The sequence below is a fragment of the Heliangelus exortis genome, chromosome 3 (genome assembly GCF_036169615.1).
Source record: "Heliangelus exortis chromosome 3, bHelExo1.hap1, whole genome shotgun sequence".
In the NCBI taxonomy this organism is placed as follows: domain Eukaryota; kingdom Metazoa; phylum Chordata; class Aves; order Apodiformes; family Trochilidae; genus Heliangelus; species Heliangelus exortis.
Genome location: NC_092424.1, coordinates 15708460 through 15721183, shown reverse-complemented (window position 1 = coordinate 15721183; position 12724 = coordinate 15708460). Strand labels below are relative to the sequence as shown.

The window sequence follows — 12724 nt, the reverse complement described above, 5'->3', positions numbered from 1 at the left end:
CTAAGGTCTGGGATTCTTCCTAATAAGTACCTGCCCCCGACCTTTGCAAACCTGATAACCTGCAGATAATTGCTACTGCAGAAGCTTTCTTAGTGCTTTGTGATTGGGAAAAATGATTCTTTCTTCCCACAATTTACAGTGCAGATAATTGATGGATTCATTCACTTGCCACTTTCACATCATAATGTGGCAAATACTGACTTTACTTATGGTAATGGTGCTTGCCAAGCCTCCAAAAAGCATCCTGTATTCTACATGGCAAGGGTCAAAATCCATAATGAAGACTCTTACACCGCTCTTGTGTTGTGCTTTTATTGCACTGACAGCATGGGGAGCATCTGCTGCCCCTCTGGATTTCCTTGGTGGCTGGGAGGGTTCTGTGCAAGGGGACTTTAAAACCCAGAGGTTGCAAACCCACCAGGATGAGGTCCTGCTTCCTGATGGGCAGGCACAGAGTACTGCTGCCTCCAGGTGTACTGTGGAAGCTAATGCTGTACTTTCCATCAAATTACAAGAATTGGGAAAGCACTGCCAAGGCAGTTTCTTTATTCTGATGAATGCTGTGCTGAAACAGATGGCCATTAAACAAGAAGTTTGTATGTTTGCTTGTTGAGTAAATAGATTGCACTAGTCTCAAATAGCACTCTTTAGTCCTCAGTGGAACGAATTCACTTATGTGGGAGAAACTTCTGGTATTACACTTTTTGAGTTTTCTGATCCAGATATATCCATCTATAATTCCTAATTATCACTTTGGGATTTTAATAACATACCAGAATCTAACAAAATAAGGTATGGACTTTTTTTCACAATGAGAGCAATCAAAGATTGGGCAGGCTTACAGAAAGAGTGGGGAATGAATGCTCCATTGCTTGAAGTCCTTAAATCAAGAGGCTGGCTTTTAAATAGATCTCTTCTGCATCAGCCAATAGTATGAATATAGATGCAGGAACCACAGAGAAGAATTCTATAACTGAGGTTACATATTAGGTCAAATGAGATGGCCATAATAATCCCTTCTGGTCTTAACCTATCAATCAAAGGGCATTGAATTTCTCTCACTGAGCTGGACATATGATTATACAAAACTGAAGTATAAGGATTTCTCTGAGTATAATGGGAGAACCTGGAAAGAATAATAACCCTGGGATTAAAATATTACTCAGACCTTCTTTCAGAGCATCTACAAAGTTACGGTGGATCCTCTTAAGGTTAGTGTAAGTGTTATGGTTGTCCCAGCTGAGATGAATGCTTAGAATGGAGTAGATTATGTACATGCAATTCATTGTATAACCTGAAATAACGGTTTCCAAACTGGTGTTTAGAAACACCTCTTCACTGAGCTATGATAGACACTGAAAGATTGTTGTGGAGTTGTTAAAGTATTGTAAAAAAGTTCGTATTTCCTATGCAATATTATTCTGTGCTTTTTATAACAGTGCATTGCAAAAGGGAGCTTCTCTGCTGCCTTTACCTCATCAGTAGCCTCAAAAATCCTTTTTCTTCCATTGCACTGTGAAACAACATCTGCTCTGTAGTCTAGAAATTCCAGAAGAGGGTTTCCCTGTAAGATGCAGAAAAAAGAAAAGGAAAAAAAAAAAGCATATATAGTTTGTCTGTTGGCTGGAGCTGTTTTTAAAAGCAGAGGGGTGAGTGGGTGGAGGATGTGAGAGGGATATTTTGTACTGGCATATATATGTGTAAACAGCCATTCAGTGATTTTGTAAAGTGCTGAGCTGAACAGCCCCAAGTAATATATGGTTTTCCCCAAATCTCCAATGTTTGGAAGCTAGTGGGTTCAGCTCCTGATAACTGTTCTCTTCAGTAGGGCCACAGCAAAATGTTTTTTTAACTGTTCTTCAATCATTGTAATTGATTGGCAGCCATTGATTAGGCAGTCATGAGGACCAGTACTGACTACTTCAATCTGAAGGGGATGGGCAGGAAATGACAATTGCCAATGTCTACATGTACATGATAAATTGTACTGTCAATCAAGTGGCCAAAGGTATGTTGTCTGCTATACCAGGAAAGGAGCATTATATTTGTGGCAAATAAAGTTGTCCTGGAGGTTGCAAAAGCATCTCCATTTCTTTGTTTTTAGCTCTGCAATTCTACTTCATGCTTTTGTTTGGTTTAGGCACTGCCCATCAGAGGAGAATATCCACATTACATTCTGCTTCAAGCTAAATCTTTTGGGTGGTTGCCATTGTATAAGGGAATGTGTATGAATGTGGCTGAGAAATTTCCTTCCAAATGCTTTATGAGACCTCTTCATATAGAAATGATGCACAGTGTTGGGGCACTGATGTTGCTGCATCACTGAAAGATTCAGCAATGCAGCAGTTTTAAAGGTTTGGTGAGCATGGAATTAGTCCTCTGTAGTCATGGTCTGTCATGTATTTTCCAGACCTAAGTCAGGAACAGGATATTGAACCTTAGGAGTTCTTTACAGGGAAAAGCATTGTGAGCCCAGGAGGTGATCATTGCCTAAGCAGAGTAAGATATCTCCTGTGGCCCTTGGGTTCTGATGGATTTTCCCTGAAGCTGGAAATGAGAGCAGACGTAGCTGAAGAAACCATGTTGGTTGACTGGACTAAGGCAGGATTGGAGAGAGGGGAGACCTGAGCAAAAGGGAGGAATGGAAGTGGTAGCTCTCTTCCTGCCAGAATAAACTAGAAAGAAAGGTTCATTCACTAAGAAGCTCGTTCTTTGGGAAAGAAGCAATCTATCCCAGGGATGGTTAGTAGAGAGAAGAAGCCATCTGGAGAACCCCAGAGAATTCTGATTTAAGCTAAAGTGCACCAGGGAAAGTTAGAAAGCACACTGGTTTAGCACAGTAGGAACCTACCACAACACAACCTCATGAAAATCCTTTTTAGGTGACTTTTTGCCAGGGTTGTGTCATCTTTGATTTTTCCTTTGGAACTGGCACTGTCACAGCTGTAGCTGGTGAAAGATTTTTGGAAGATTTTTGGAGTGCATTGATGGAATTCATTGATTTCTGCCATTGAAAGCAATACTTTGTTTTCAAATCCGACTTTGAAATGCTAGTCCCAGAGTCTATTATTAATTCCTGATGTCATTAAGTGCTGTCTTCTTTGTCTGTGATGCACTGACATTTATTTTATAAGGCACTGGTGTGATTAAAGCTTCGATTTGATTTTCTAGCCAACATTTGTCCCACAGTTCCCAGGAGCTATGTTTAAAGTTACCTTCTTAAATTTATGTTTTAGTCTTCAATGCCTGGTTTGGCAATTACCAGCTTCTCAACTTTTTCTTTGCCCAGGCCATTTATTTTAGTGTCCAGTAATGTTACTGGGTTGTAACTCTTGGCCTTGCTCTCAGCTTTCATGTAGAGCTGAAGAAAGCTGGATATGCTGCAATAGCTACTCTTCCTCCTCTGTTTTACCACACAATAACTTCCTTATGTGCAACAACTTCAGTCTTCAGCTTGGGAGTACAGAGAGGCACCCAGGAACACAGTAGGCATGTATCAAAGCAGTAAGACTGGTGACATAAAGAATCTAAAGTATGCAACAAAATCTTTGTCATGAGCCCCTCCAGAAGAAGGATGTGTTCCTCTCTACAGTCGTTCTCAAAAATATCTTCAAAGTTTTCAGTTCAGTCTGGTTTGACTTTCCAGAGGCCAAATTTCATACCTACATTTTAGCTGAGTGACCCAGTTCTCCTGCCTGCACTAGATGGCTTCTGCCAGGACTAAGAAGTAAATTAGGAGAAAAGCTAGGCTAGGCTAGGCTAGACTATACAGAAATACACTTCTCACTCTCCAAACCAAAATACTACAGCTCTTTCTGAACTCATGCCCTTTCTTCACACTGGGATGTTTACAAAGCATCAGATGATTTTAGTCTTTAGATCAAAGGTGTCTAAAAAGAGGTGTACTTTATAACAACTACAAAGGACCTCAGAATCAAACTTTACATGTTTAATCTGGATGTGCAGAAGCAAACTGTTCCCCTGTTCATGCTTCAGTGCATTAACTAATCTTTAAAGAACAGGGATTAAGGAGAAGCTTTGCCAATGAACAGGTTAGCCCTGCCTGTCTAGCCCTAGAAGCACAAACCCATTCACATTTCTTGGAAGTATGTGGTGCTGATCACTGTCCAGAGGCAGAATACTGTACAAATTGGTCCATATGTGTGAACCAGGGCCACAGTTTCCAGGTAAATTCCCATTGAAAAATTATAGTGTTTTTTGGTTTTTTTTGTTTTTTTTTTGTTTTTTTTTTATAATCCTTCCATGTGCATTGTAACTTGTTCTGTCTTTTAGTGTATTGATAAAACTGGTGTGTAGTAGTTCAGTTCAGTTGGGCTTTTGCCTACTCTTATTTAGTCAGTGCTCACCATTCCCTGGCTCTGTCTGGAAGCCTCTTCCACCAAGGAAGACAGAAGAAAAATTCTGTGTTACTGTCTGGAGGGAGGAGCCCACCCGTAAATAGAAAGGGATGATAAATCATTCTGGTTTCTTTTATCATAATTTAGGTTTTATTTAGACTTTTCAAAACTGCTAAGTCAAAAGGAAGTCCTACTTCTCTCCAGCAGCATTATAAATAATAATATTTAACACAGAAAACCTTTATACACACTCTTCTCTTTGCCATTTAAGTTACTAAAATATAGCAAGAGAAAATTCTTCCAGTATTGAATGGCATGAATAGAGCTGGCAGTGTTACTGTATTTATCTATCTCCCCCTACATAGATACAGATATATATGACTTCCACTATAAATTCCAGGCATTGGCACCACCTGAGAGTGCTTTGCAGCTGCAGCTTGTCCATTTTGCGGTAAAATTTTTCTCCCCTTCCCTTTTCCCTCAGCTTCCCCCACCTCCAGAGAACTGACACGTTGTGCACTGACAAACATTGAGTATAGCTCCTGAGGATTTAGCATGTCAGGCTGTGTCTACACAGCTTAGGTTTCTATTATTATGCAATGGCTTAGAAGGCAGTGCTTTGCTAGATAATTACAGAGCCAATCTGTATTAGGACCAGGAGCTGGGATGCCTCTTTCAGTACCAACTATTCACCTCCCACCCACTCAAGCCTCCTCCCTGACACTCTTACTTGTTTAAGAGCATCCTATCGTCCCCTTCTTTCCTCTGATTTCTGATTTTCTTCCCTTTCCTATGCTACGTATTTGTTTATTTCAGAACTGAGAAGTCTGACTGAGTCGTGCCTTCACGGATTTCTATGCAGCACAAAGCACTTGCTGTATGTTGAATCGCCAGAAGAGGTAAGAAGTAATTCCTGAGGCTGCCTGCTAGTTCTCTTGGTTTTTTTTTCTCTCTCTCTCTCCTTTTCCTTTTTTTTTTTTTTTTTTTTTTTTTTTCAGTGCGTGCACATTGCTTGTCTTGCAAGCCGTGCAGGCTCTGCCATCTAGAGCACTTTGTGAGATCACTCCAGTTTGCTGTTTTTCCTTTTTCCATCTCTGCGTGAGTGTATCTCCCTCTCTCTCCTCTTCTCCCCCCCTCGAGCCAGCTCATCCCCCCTCCCCTGTACACGCACACATACACAGAAGCTGGACTTGCTAGAATGAACTTGAAGACTTGCAGTACCAAAATGCATGTGTTACCTTGGGATGCACTAGGATCTGAATGCTTGAAAAGCCTGCAGGCTGCTTAGTCCTCCAAGACTGGGTTTTTTAAACCAAACAAGAAAAGAACAAGTTATTCACTTTTTTTTTTTTTTTCCCTTTCTTTTTTTAATTCTTTTTTTCTTTTTTTGTTGTGTGCTTTGGATATTACTGAAAAAGGAGTCTCAGGAATTCCCACACTTGGACTTTACTGAATCAGGCTGCGTCTGACAAATGCCTCGATCTAGTCTGCATTTGGGGTTGCTAGAGATTGACCAGGATTTTTCTGATTATATCTGCTTTTGGAAAAAGGATGCATGGCGTAGAAATAAGGTCTAAGTGCCTGTCTGAGACTATTTTACCAAGCCTGGGATAAATGTTACTTCTCAAAGGTAAGTGCAAGGTTTTTTACATATCTATATATAAGCTATATAGCTGTAATATAAACCATATACAGATATGTGCACAAAACATTTATACACAGTTACCTCTGGCAGAAAATCTGTTGTCATGCATTTTAAAAGCATTGAAGAAATTTATAACTATTTTCTTTTCATGCTAGCCTAGTTGAGATTGTTAATGTAGAGAAAATTCTGTTTGGTTTCTGCTTCTCTTGGCATGAAAAGGCATTTCAAAAAAGACATTTTTTTTTGAAGTGTTAATTTTTTCATGGCAGTTTTGAAACAGTGACGGGAAGAGGTTTGAAAGAAAGGATAATAATTTGGCTTCTAATACAGGAAAAACTGAGCAATAGAGTAAAGCTGTGAAAGTGATTTCAGCGATCTGGAGGAATTAGTAAATCTTTCAAAGGTAAGGAAGAACTTTGTGCTGGGCAGATCGACTCTGCTGTATATAAAACCACACAGTGAAAGAGTGGGGACCTTGGCAAATGTCATGTGAAGAAACAGGAGCCATAGGACAGCTAAAGGAGGGAAGGGAGTGAGGGGTGTGGAAAGTCAGTGGGCACCCACTTCAGTGTGTGCTGTCACAGAGGTTGTTGTGCTTGGTAAGGTGATGCCACTGGTGATGGATGTCCAGAACTGGAACATCAGGCATATGGGGAATGGGGTACACAAGCAGGCATATGCTATGTCATGGCTGTCTGATGTTAACAGACATATGTGCTCTCTACAAGACCAAGTAAGTGTACTGAGAATTTGGGTGGGGGGAAGCATCTGAATGGCAGCACAGGACAAGATGTAGCAAAATGGAAACTCAGCCTCTCCCTGATTTGCATGATGAACGCACACTTTTGTATTACTAAACAAGTGTATGACTGAATAAAACAAGAAAGAAACTGAAGGAGAGAGCAGAATTTGGTGATTAAGTCAACAAGTCCCAATATGAGGCATTATTAAACTGGAAATGTAAGGTGGTCAGTAATGTATGCAAGGAAGAGTTCTCACACTGAGTAACTCCTTCCTACCCAAAGGAGGCAAATAGCATTGATTTAAATAAAGAATAATTTTTTGCCAGGGCTGATCCAGTCTTTTTGAGGGAATGTTATAGGGATATTAAGAGGAATAGAGTTTATTTTACCTACCACATCTTTGGGACTCATACAACAGAAGAACTCTTCTGACAAGATGAGACAGGATTTGAAAGGCAAACAGTAAGCAGCACTTAAGTTTCACAGGACCACAATTAATTAAATTGACACCTCTTAACTTTATCATACATTGCTTACCGGGGTTAACCCAGCAGGCACCACACAATTGCACTGGTATTTTCTACTCTCTGGGTAAAGAGGAAATGTGTCCGTGCAGGGTATCAATTTCCTATTGGACCTTGCTGTGCACAGAGGCTGCATTAAGGCGAATTTGAGCTTGTGGTGAGAAGGACAAGAGATGGATAATTACTTTTGCTGTGTTTTAGGCTGGTTACAGTTTCCTTGTTTACAGGGTTAGTGGTTAGTTTGCATTGCCTACAGCTCACCACTGAGCACAACACTGCTTTCTGTGTGTGCCCTGCTCAGAGCTGCCTGGTCACAGCAGAGCTCCAGACCTTCCCTGAAATCGCTGTTAATTCTCTGGGAGAGAGGGGATGCAATAAAAATTAAACACATTTACAGGAAGAACAAAGTACTTATGCTCAACCAAGCCTTTTTTACCTGTGCATCCCAACAAAGATCTATCACTTCCCAGACTGGAGATGGTGTCTGTCCTTCTCTCCCAAGCACAGGTCTGTTATCTTTGGGGGGCCTTTGGGCCCTCTGTCCCCCCTGTGTCTGTCTGTGCTGGGTGCTGGCAAGCAGGCAAGCAGGCGGTCCTGGCTCTGGGCAAGCTGAGAAATGTGATCCATCCTCAGAGCCTCCATTTCTGCTGCTCTCTCTGCCCCATGATGTTCCCCTCACCACTGGCGTTTCTTATTTAACTTTGCATTGGAACATCACTGATAATTTTTCCTTAAGGGAAGTGCAAAAGGCAAATGTTCCCTTTCCCTGAAGCCTCTGCTCTGCCTGCTGCTCAGGGGAACCCAGGCTGACAGCTCCCTGGCAATCCCTGTCGAAGGGCTCCTGCTCCCTCACTTTCCAGAAGACGCTGGCCCCTGACTGTGCAGTGCTGTTAGACCCATCTGGTTTCCTTTCATTGTTTTTTTTTTTTTTTCTTTGTGGGGAAAAAAGAAAAGAACCAAAACAGAAGCTGATTCAAAGTTATCAAGGTTTAACTGGTAATAGATTGGAATATACTTCTGGTGACTTAGAATGACTCTAGCTGCCTGGTGAGGGGTTGCAGGCTGGTAACCCTCCAGGCTGCATTTGCTATTCCAACTCAGAGTGGGGGTGTAGAGGGTGATGACAGAGTATGTCACCCCCAAATACCTTTTTACATTGCAAATACATTTCAATCTTGACCTACAAAGAGCACTTGTAGGGAAAAAAGGGCATTTTGTTCCAAATGTATAACTCAGTGTTCTTTCTGGCCCAAGCGCTCAGCCTTACTTTCTTAGGGTTTGTCGGGGTGGATTGTCATGTGTTTATTTTTTGGGGGGAAGAGACTGTCCTGTAGTACTTGGGCTGAAAAGCAGTAACATGACTTAGGAAAGGCAGAAGGAAGGTACCTATGGCTTCTTCAAGCAGGTTCTGAGGACTATGGAATCCATTGCCCCAAAACAACTGGGCCATTGCTGTATCCCTGATGCTTCCTCTTTTCCTTAACCATGTAGGCCTCAATGAATGTGCCCAGGCAAGTCACCAAGATACTGGGATCTACTCTGCCAGTGTCTAGAAACTCTGCTCACTTGCTGGGCACTGAACAGTCATCTGTCATCATTTTGTCACTGAAACTTGTGACAAGAAACAAGGTTTCATCTGAGTACTCTGGAATAATAGCAAACACCACAAATCACCCATTGCAATGCAGCACTTCAGGGAAGGGGCAGCTGTCACCTGCTCAGCCCACCTCCTCTTAGGATGCACAGGAGGGAGGGAAGCTCCTAAGGGATGCTTCTGCCTCTAGGAACACAAATTACCTTCTGTGTGGGTGGCTGCCAAACCCTGGCATGAAATTAACAGATGTAAACATGTCATTAAAAGACCCACAGTGATGCCGCAAGGAAAACTGGGAAAAGGGCATGTCAATTAGAAATATTTCTACTTCCCTAGGAGCAGTGGTTTTCTCCATAATTCAGAATATTAGCATGACAGTGTTTCTAATTTTTCTCCCTTCCTGACATTTGCTCTGTCCTTCCCCATGATTGAGGTCTCTGATGACATACTCATCTTCATGGTAAAACATTTGTAACAAATCCAAGATGCCAACTTTGGCATACAAAATGAGCAGCAGCAACAAAAGTCAGAAAACATCTTTTTAGTGAAAAATGCTGATTTGAAAATGTGGTGGAAAAGGAAGAGATGCTATGTCAGGTTCTGATTCTTTGTGGAGTCCCTATTAGCCCATATTGAAGACAAAGCTGAGTTGGATTTTCTCAGTGATAAATGTTCTTGTTTTTATCAGATAAATTCAGACTGGGAAATGATCAGTTTTATGAATTTCCTGACTGAAAGAAAACTGTAGGGAGAAAATTGCCAGGAAAAAACATCTTGCTTTTTTTTTTTCTGGAAGATAAATTTTATTTTTTCATTCCAGTTCATGCATCTTTTATGAAAACTGAAAATATTCATTTGAAACTTGATTGTAAACGGGGCCATGCTCAAATCCCAGTTTGCTAAATGACAAGTCAATCTGTGAGTTGAACTGGAACTAAATACTCCTCTCTCATAAGAAGGTTTACTTTCTCAGTTTGGGCCATGGAAATTGTGAGCATTTTCATTTCAATTCATGGAACCAGAAAACTTTTTTATGCTAAGTCCTACCTGAAAGTCACTTTACTTGGCCAAGTGGGATTATTCCAGCAGCATCTTGCCAGCAAGTGCTGTGACATATAAAGGCCCAAGTGTCTGGTCTTGAAATCACTGTTCCAACTGTGGAAAACTTCTGTTCTGAGAGGATATGACAGAACAAACATGAGAGGATGGGTGCAGTGATGGTATGAGTGGTACAGAGGAGCATTTAGAGGGCTTTGCTAATCTCCCCTCAGGAATGAACAGGTTTCTAATCCTCCAGCAGATCTGCTGTGGTGTTATGGAAAAAGGTGAGATAAGGTGAGGGCCCTGGAATAGCATTAAATCCAGTAAAAAACGGTCTCAGACCCTGATTAGTCACAAGGTAAGATGTAGTAGTGCTGGTGCAACCCAGTGCATCCTAAACCAGATTCTGAGCAGAACAAAAAGCTGGGCTGAGGATAAAATCAACAGGAAGTACATAAGAACACTTTGTTTATTGTAATGGAGCTGATGTGGCACTGAAAATCCCTGGAAAATGTGTGTGTCACTGGTGCAGAAAATTATCAGTGTTACTTTTCCACTGAAGCCAGAGTAGGTAGGTCAGGGTTGAGCATAAGTCTTCCACTCCTTCAGTTTCAGTTGACATAGCTGGGAGAAGGACAAATTCTGGTAGACCTCAGTATAATCAAGCCATGTGGATTGTGGGGATTATGTGATATTGGGAGAAATACATACACTGGTGAGTAAGGAAAAAAAATTGTCCTTTCCTGTATTTAGAGCTGCCACATGCCATGGCAAGATGAGGAACAAGAGAGCTCAAAATGGCAGAGTGCTTAACCATTCTCTCATCATGCCTTAGCTCCTCAGAAAAGCTTCAGTATACATGTCAGTCAGAATGAGTAATCCTTCTTTTGCTGCAGCCTAAAGAGTAAAATTAAGAAGACAAAAGGAAATGAGGATGTCTTCAACACACTGCATCCTCTCTTGCAGTGGTGGGATGGGTGAGTTGTGGTATCAGTGAAAGGGTAGAACCTGTATGGATGCTAGAAATGAAGTACAGACTGTACCAGAATTTATATCAGATCCTTTTGTTAACAGCATTCAAAAAATGTATCTGCCCTTTCAGTACAAAATGAAAACAATGAGCAATCAAATGACAAAAGGAAAAGTCAAGAGGAAAAAAAATGCCTGTCATGGCTTGCTCAGCCATCCCTGTCTGGTCTGAAAGCAACAACAATAAATGTCTGTCTTTTCAGAGATAAAAATCGAAATCTTCCCAACCATTTTAGTAGTAATTTGATCTCCTTCCCCTTGTGAATATTTATGTGGCTAGGTAAACACATTTGATACTCAGAAAGCTCTGCATGGTTTGTATGTCAAACAAGTGTAGCAAACTAAAAATGAAAAAGGCTAAACTCTACTGATAGAACATAACTTATATGGACTGAGACCCTTTTGTTGGTTTCTTAAACTGATGGCTAGTTGGCTTTTTGTTTGAGTTATTTCCAGTGTAAGTGAATGTTATCACTGGCAGATATTTACTGTATATTGTTTTTTAAATAAGGATACAACATTGATTCCTTCCTCTCCAAATTATTGACTGCACTTTCTCCCAGTAGTCATGTCGGATAATTTATCTCCTCTGGAAATGTTCAGTGGAAAAATGTGTCAGGCCCCAGAAAATCCTATGGAGGAGGGAATCAAGGGTGGGTTCTTGTAGTGATCACTGGAAAATCTCAATTTTTTTGGCAAATGCCACTGTGAGGTATGCAACTATTTTCTAATCCTGTTCCACAGGAACGAGTAGTACAGGAAGCCATGAACTCTTTGGTTGGCACCCACTTTGCAAGGACAATGTGACCTTTCCTTATCACCACAGCTCCACATCTTCTGCCCACAGCTCCTCAGGTGTATCTGGGCAGGGATTTCTTCACCTTTCTTGAGGTGAGGGGGAAGGTTGTTGAGAGGCTTCACAATTAAATTGTGTTGCCAGGAGTCTCACAGAAGGTGATGTTTCCCTTGTGCATGGTCTTTCAACAGCCTACCCTGACTGTATCCGATGGTCCTCAGACTGGTGGGATGAGAAGTTTCAGGTGTCTCAATAAATAATGGGGTTTTTTCAGATCCAAGGATGGGTAAGATTTATTTCGTGTGAACCAGAGAGAGCTGGCCTTACTGGCAGGAGGTCAGTGCAGAGGAGTTGAAGGGCAACCTGATGGCTCTTTATGAGAACAAATGCACTGGGGGCAAAGATTATCACATTTGAAGAAGGATTAGGGAAATTTTGACAGGGCAAGGGAGAAGAGAGAAAAAAGAATTGGCAGTGGTGAAGCTAAGAAGATGCCTTTGCCTCTATATATTTGTATGACCCTTATTGCTGCTGAGCTGGAGTGCTGGGCTAAGCTGAAGAAGGCTACATGCCTTTAGTCACACTGTATGTAGGTGTTCCCTCCTTGAGCCACTGTGGGGTGCTTTATTTATCCCATATAATCTGTTTTAGCCAGTTGGTGAACATGAAAAAAATTAATCAAACCCTTTGTCAATTTGTTTCTGTTTTCTCCATCTTTCTTTTACCTCCCTGAATCCATGAGTAGAATGAGGATTGATTTATTTTCCATAGCATTGAATAGAAAGAGTTTTTTAACACCAGTGAGAAGATGAGTCACTTTTTAACAATTATAACCCCTCCTCTCAATTGTAAGTAGAATCTAACAACAAGCTCTCAAACCAGTGAGAAAGTCCCTCTGAAACATGACAAGTCCATCTTCATATGGTATCTTTTCCAGAGAAAGGGAAACTGATGGGCTGAGATATTTTTTTATTTCTGTTCTGGACATGAAATG

At 41.2% G+C, this 12724-nt stretch overlaps 1 protein-coding gene across 3 annotated transcripts in view; it reads left to right on the top strand.

Moving 5' to 3' along the window:
• Nucleotides 1-4099: 4099 nt before the first annotated feature.
• LRFN2 (leucine rich repeat and fibronectin type III domain containing 2) overlaps nucleotides 4100-12724 on the top strand; it is a 156806-nt gene continuing 148181 nt past the window's right edge. For 2 of the 3 annotated variants that reach the window (XM_071739386.1, XM_071739388.1), the window contains exons 1-3: nucleotides 4100-4187; nucleotides 5175-5257; nucleotides 5777-5988. The gene's annotated coding sequence lies outside the window, so the exon portion shown is untranslated. Of the gene's footprint in view, nucleotides 4188-5174; nucleotides 5258-5365; nucleotides 5989-12724 lie in introns of those variants that run through there. The other variant, XM_071739387.1, reaches the window with a different exon arrangement.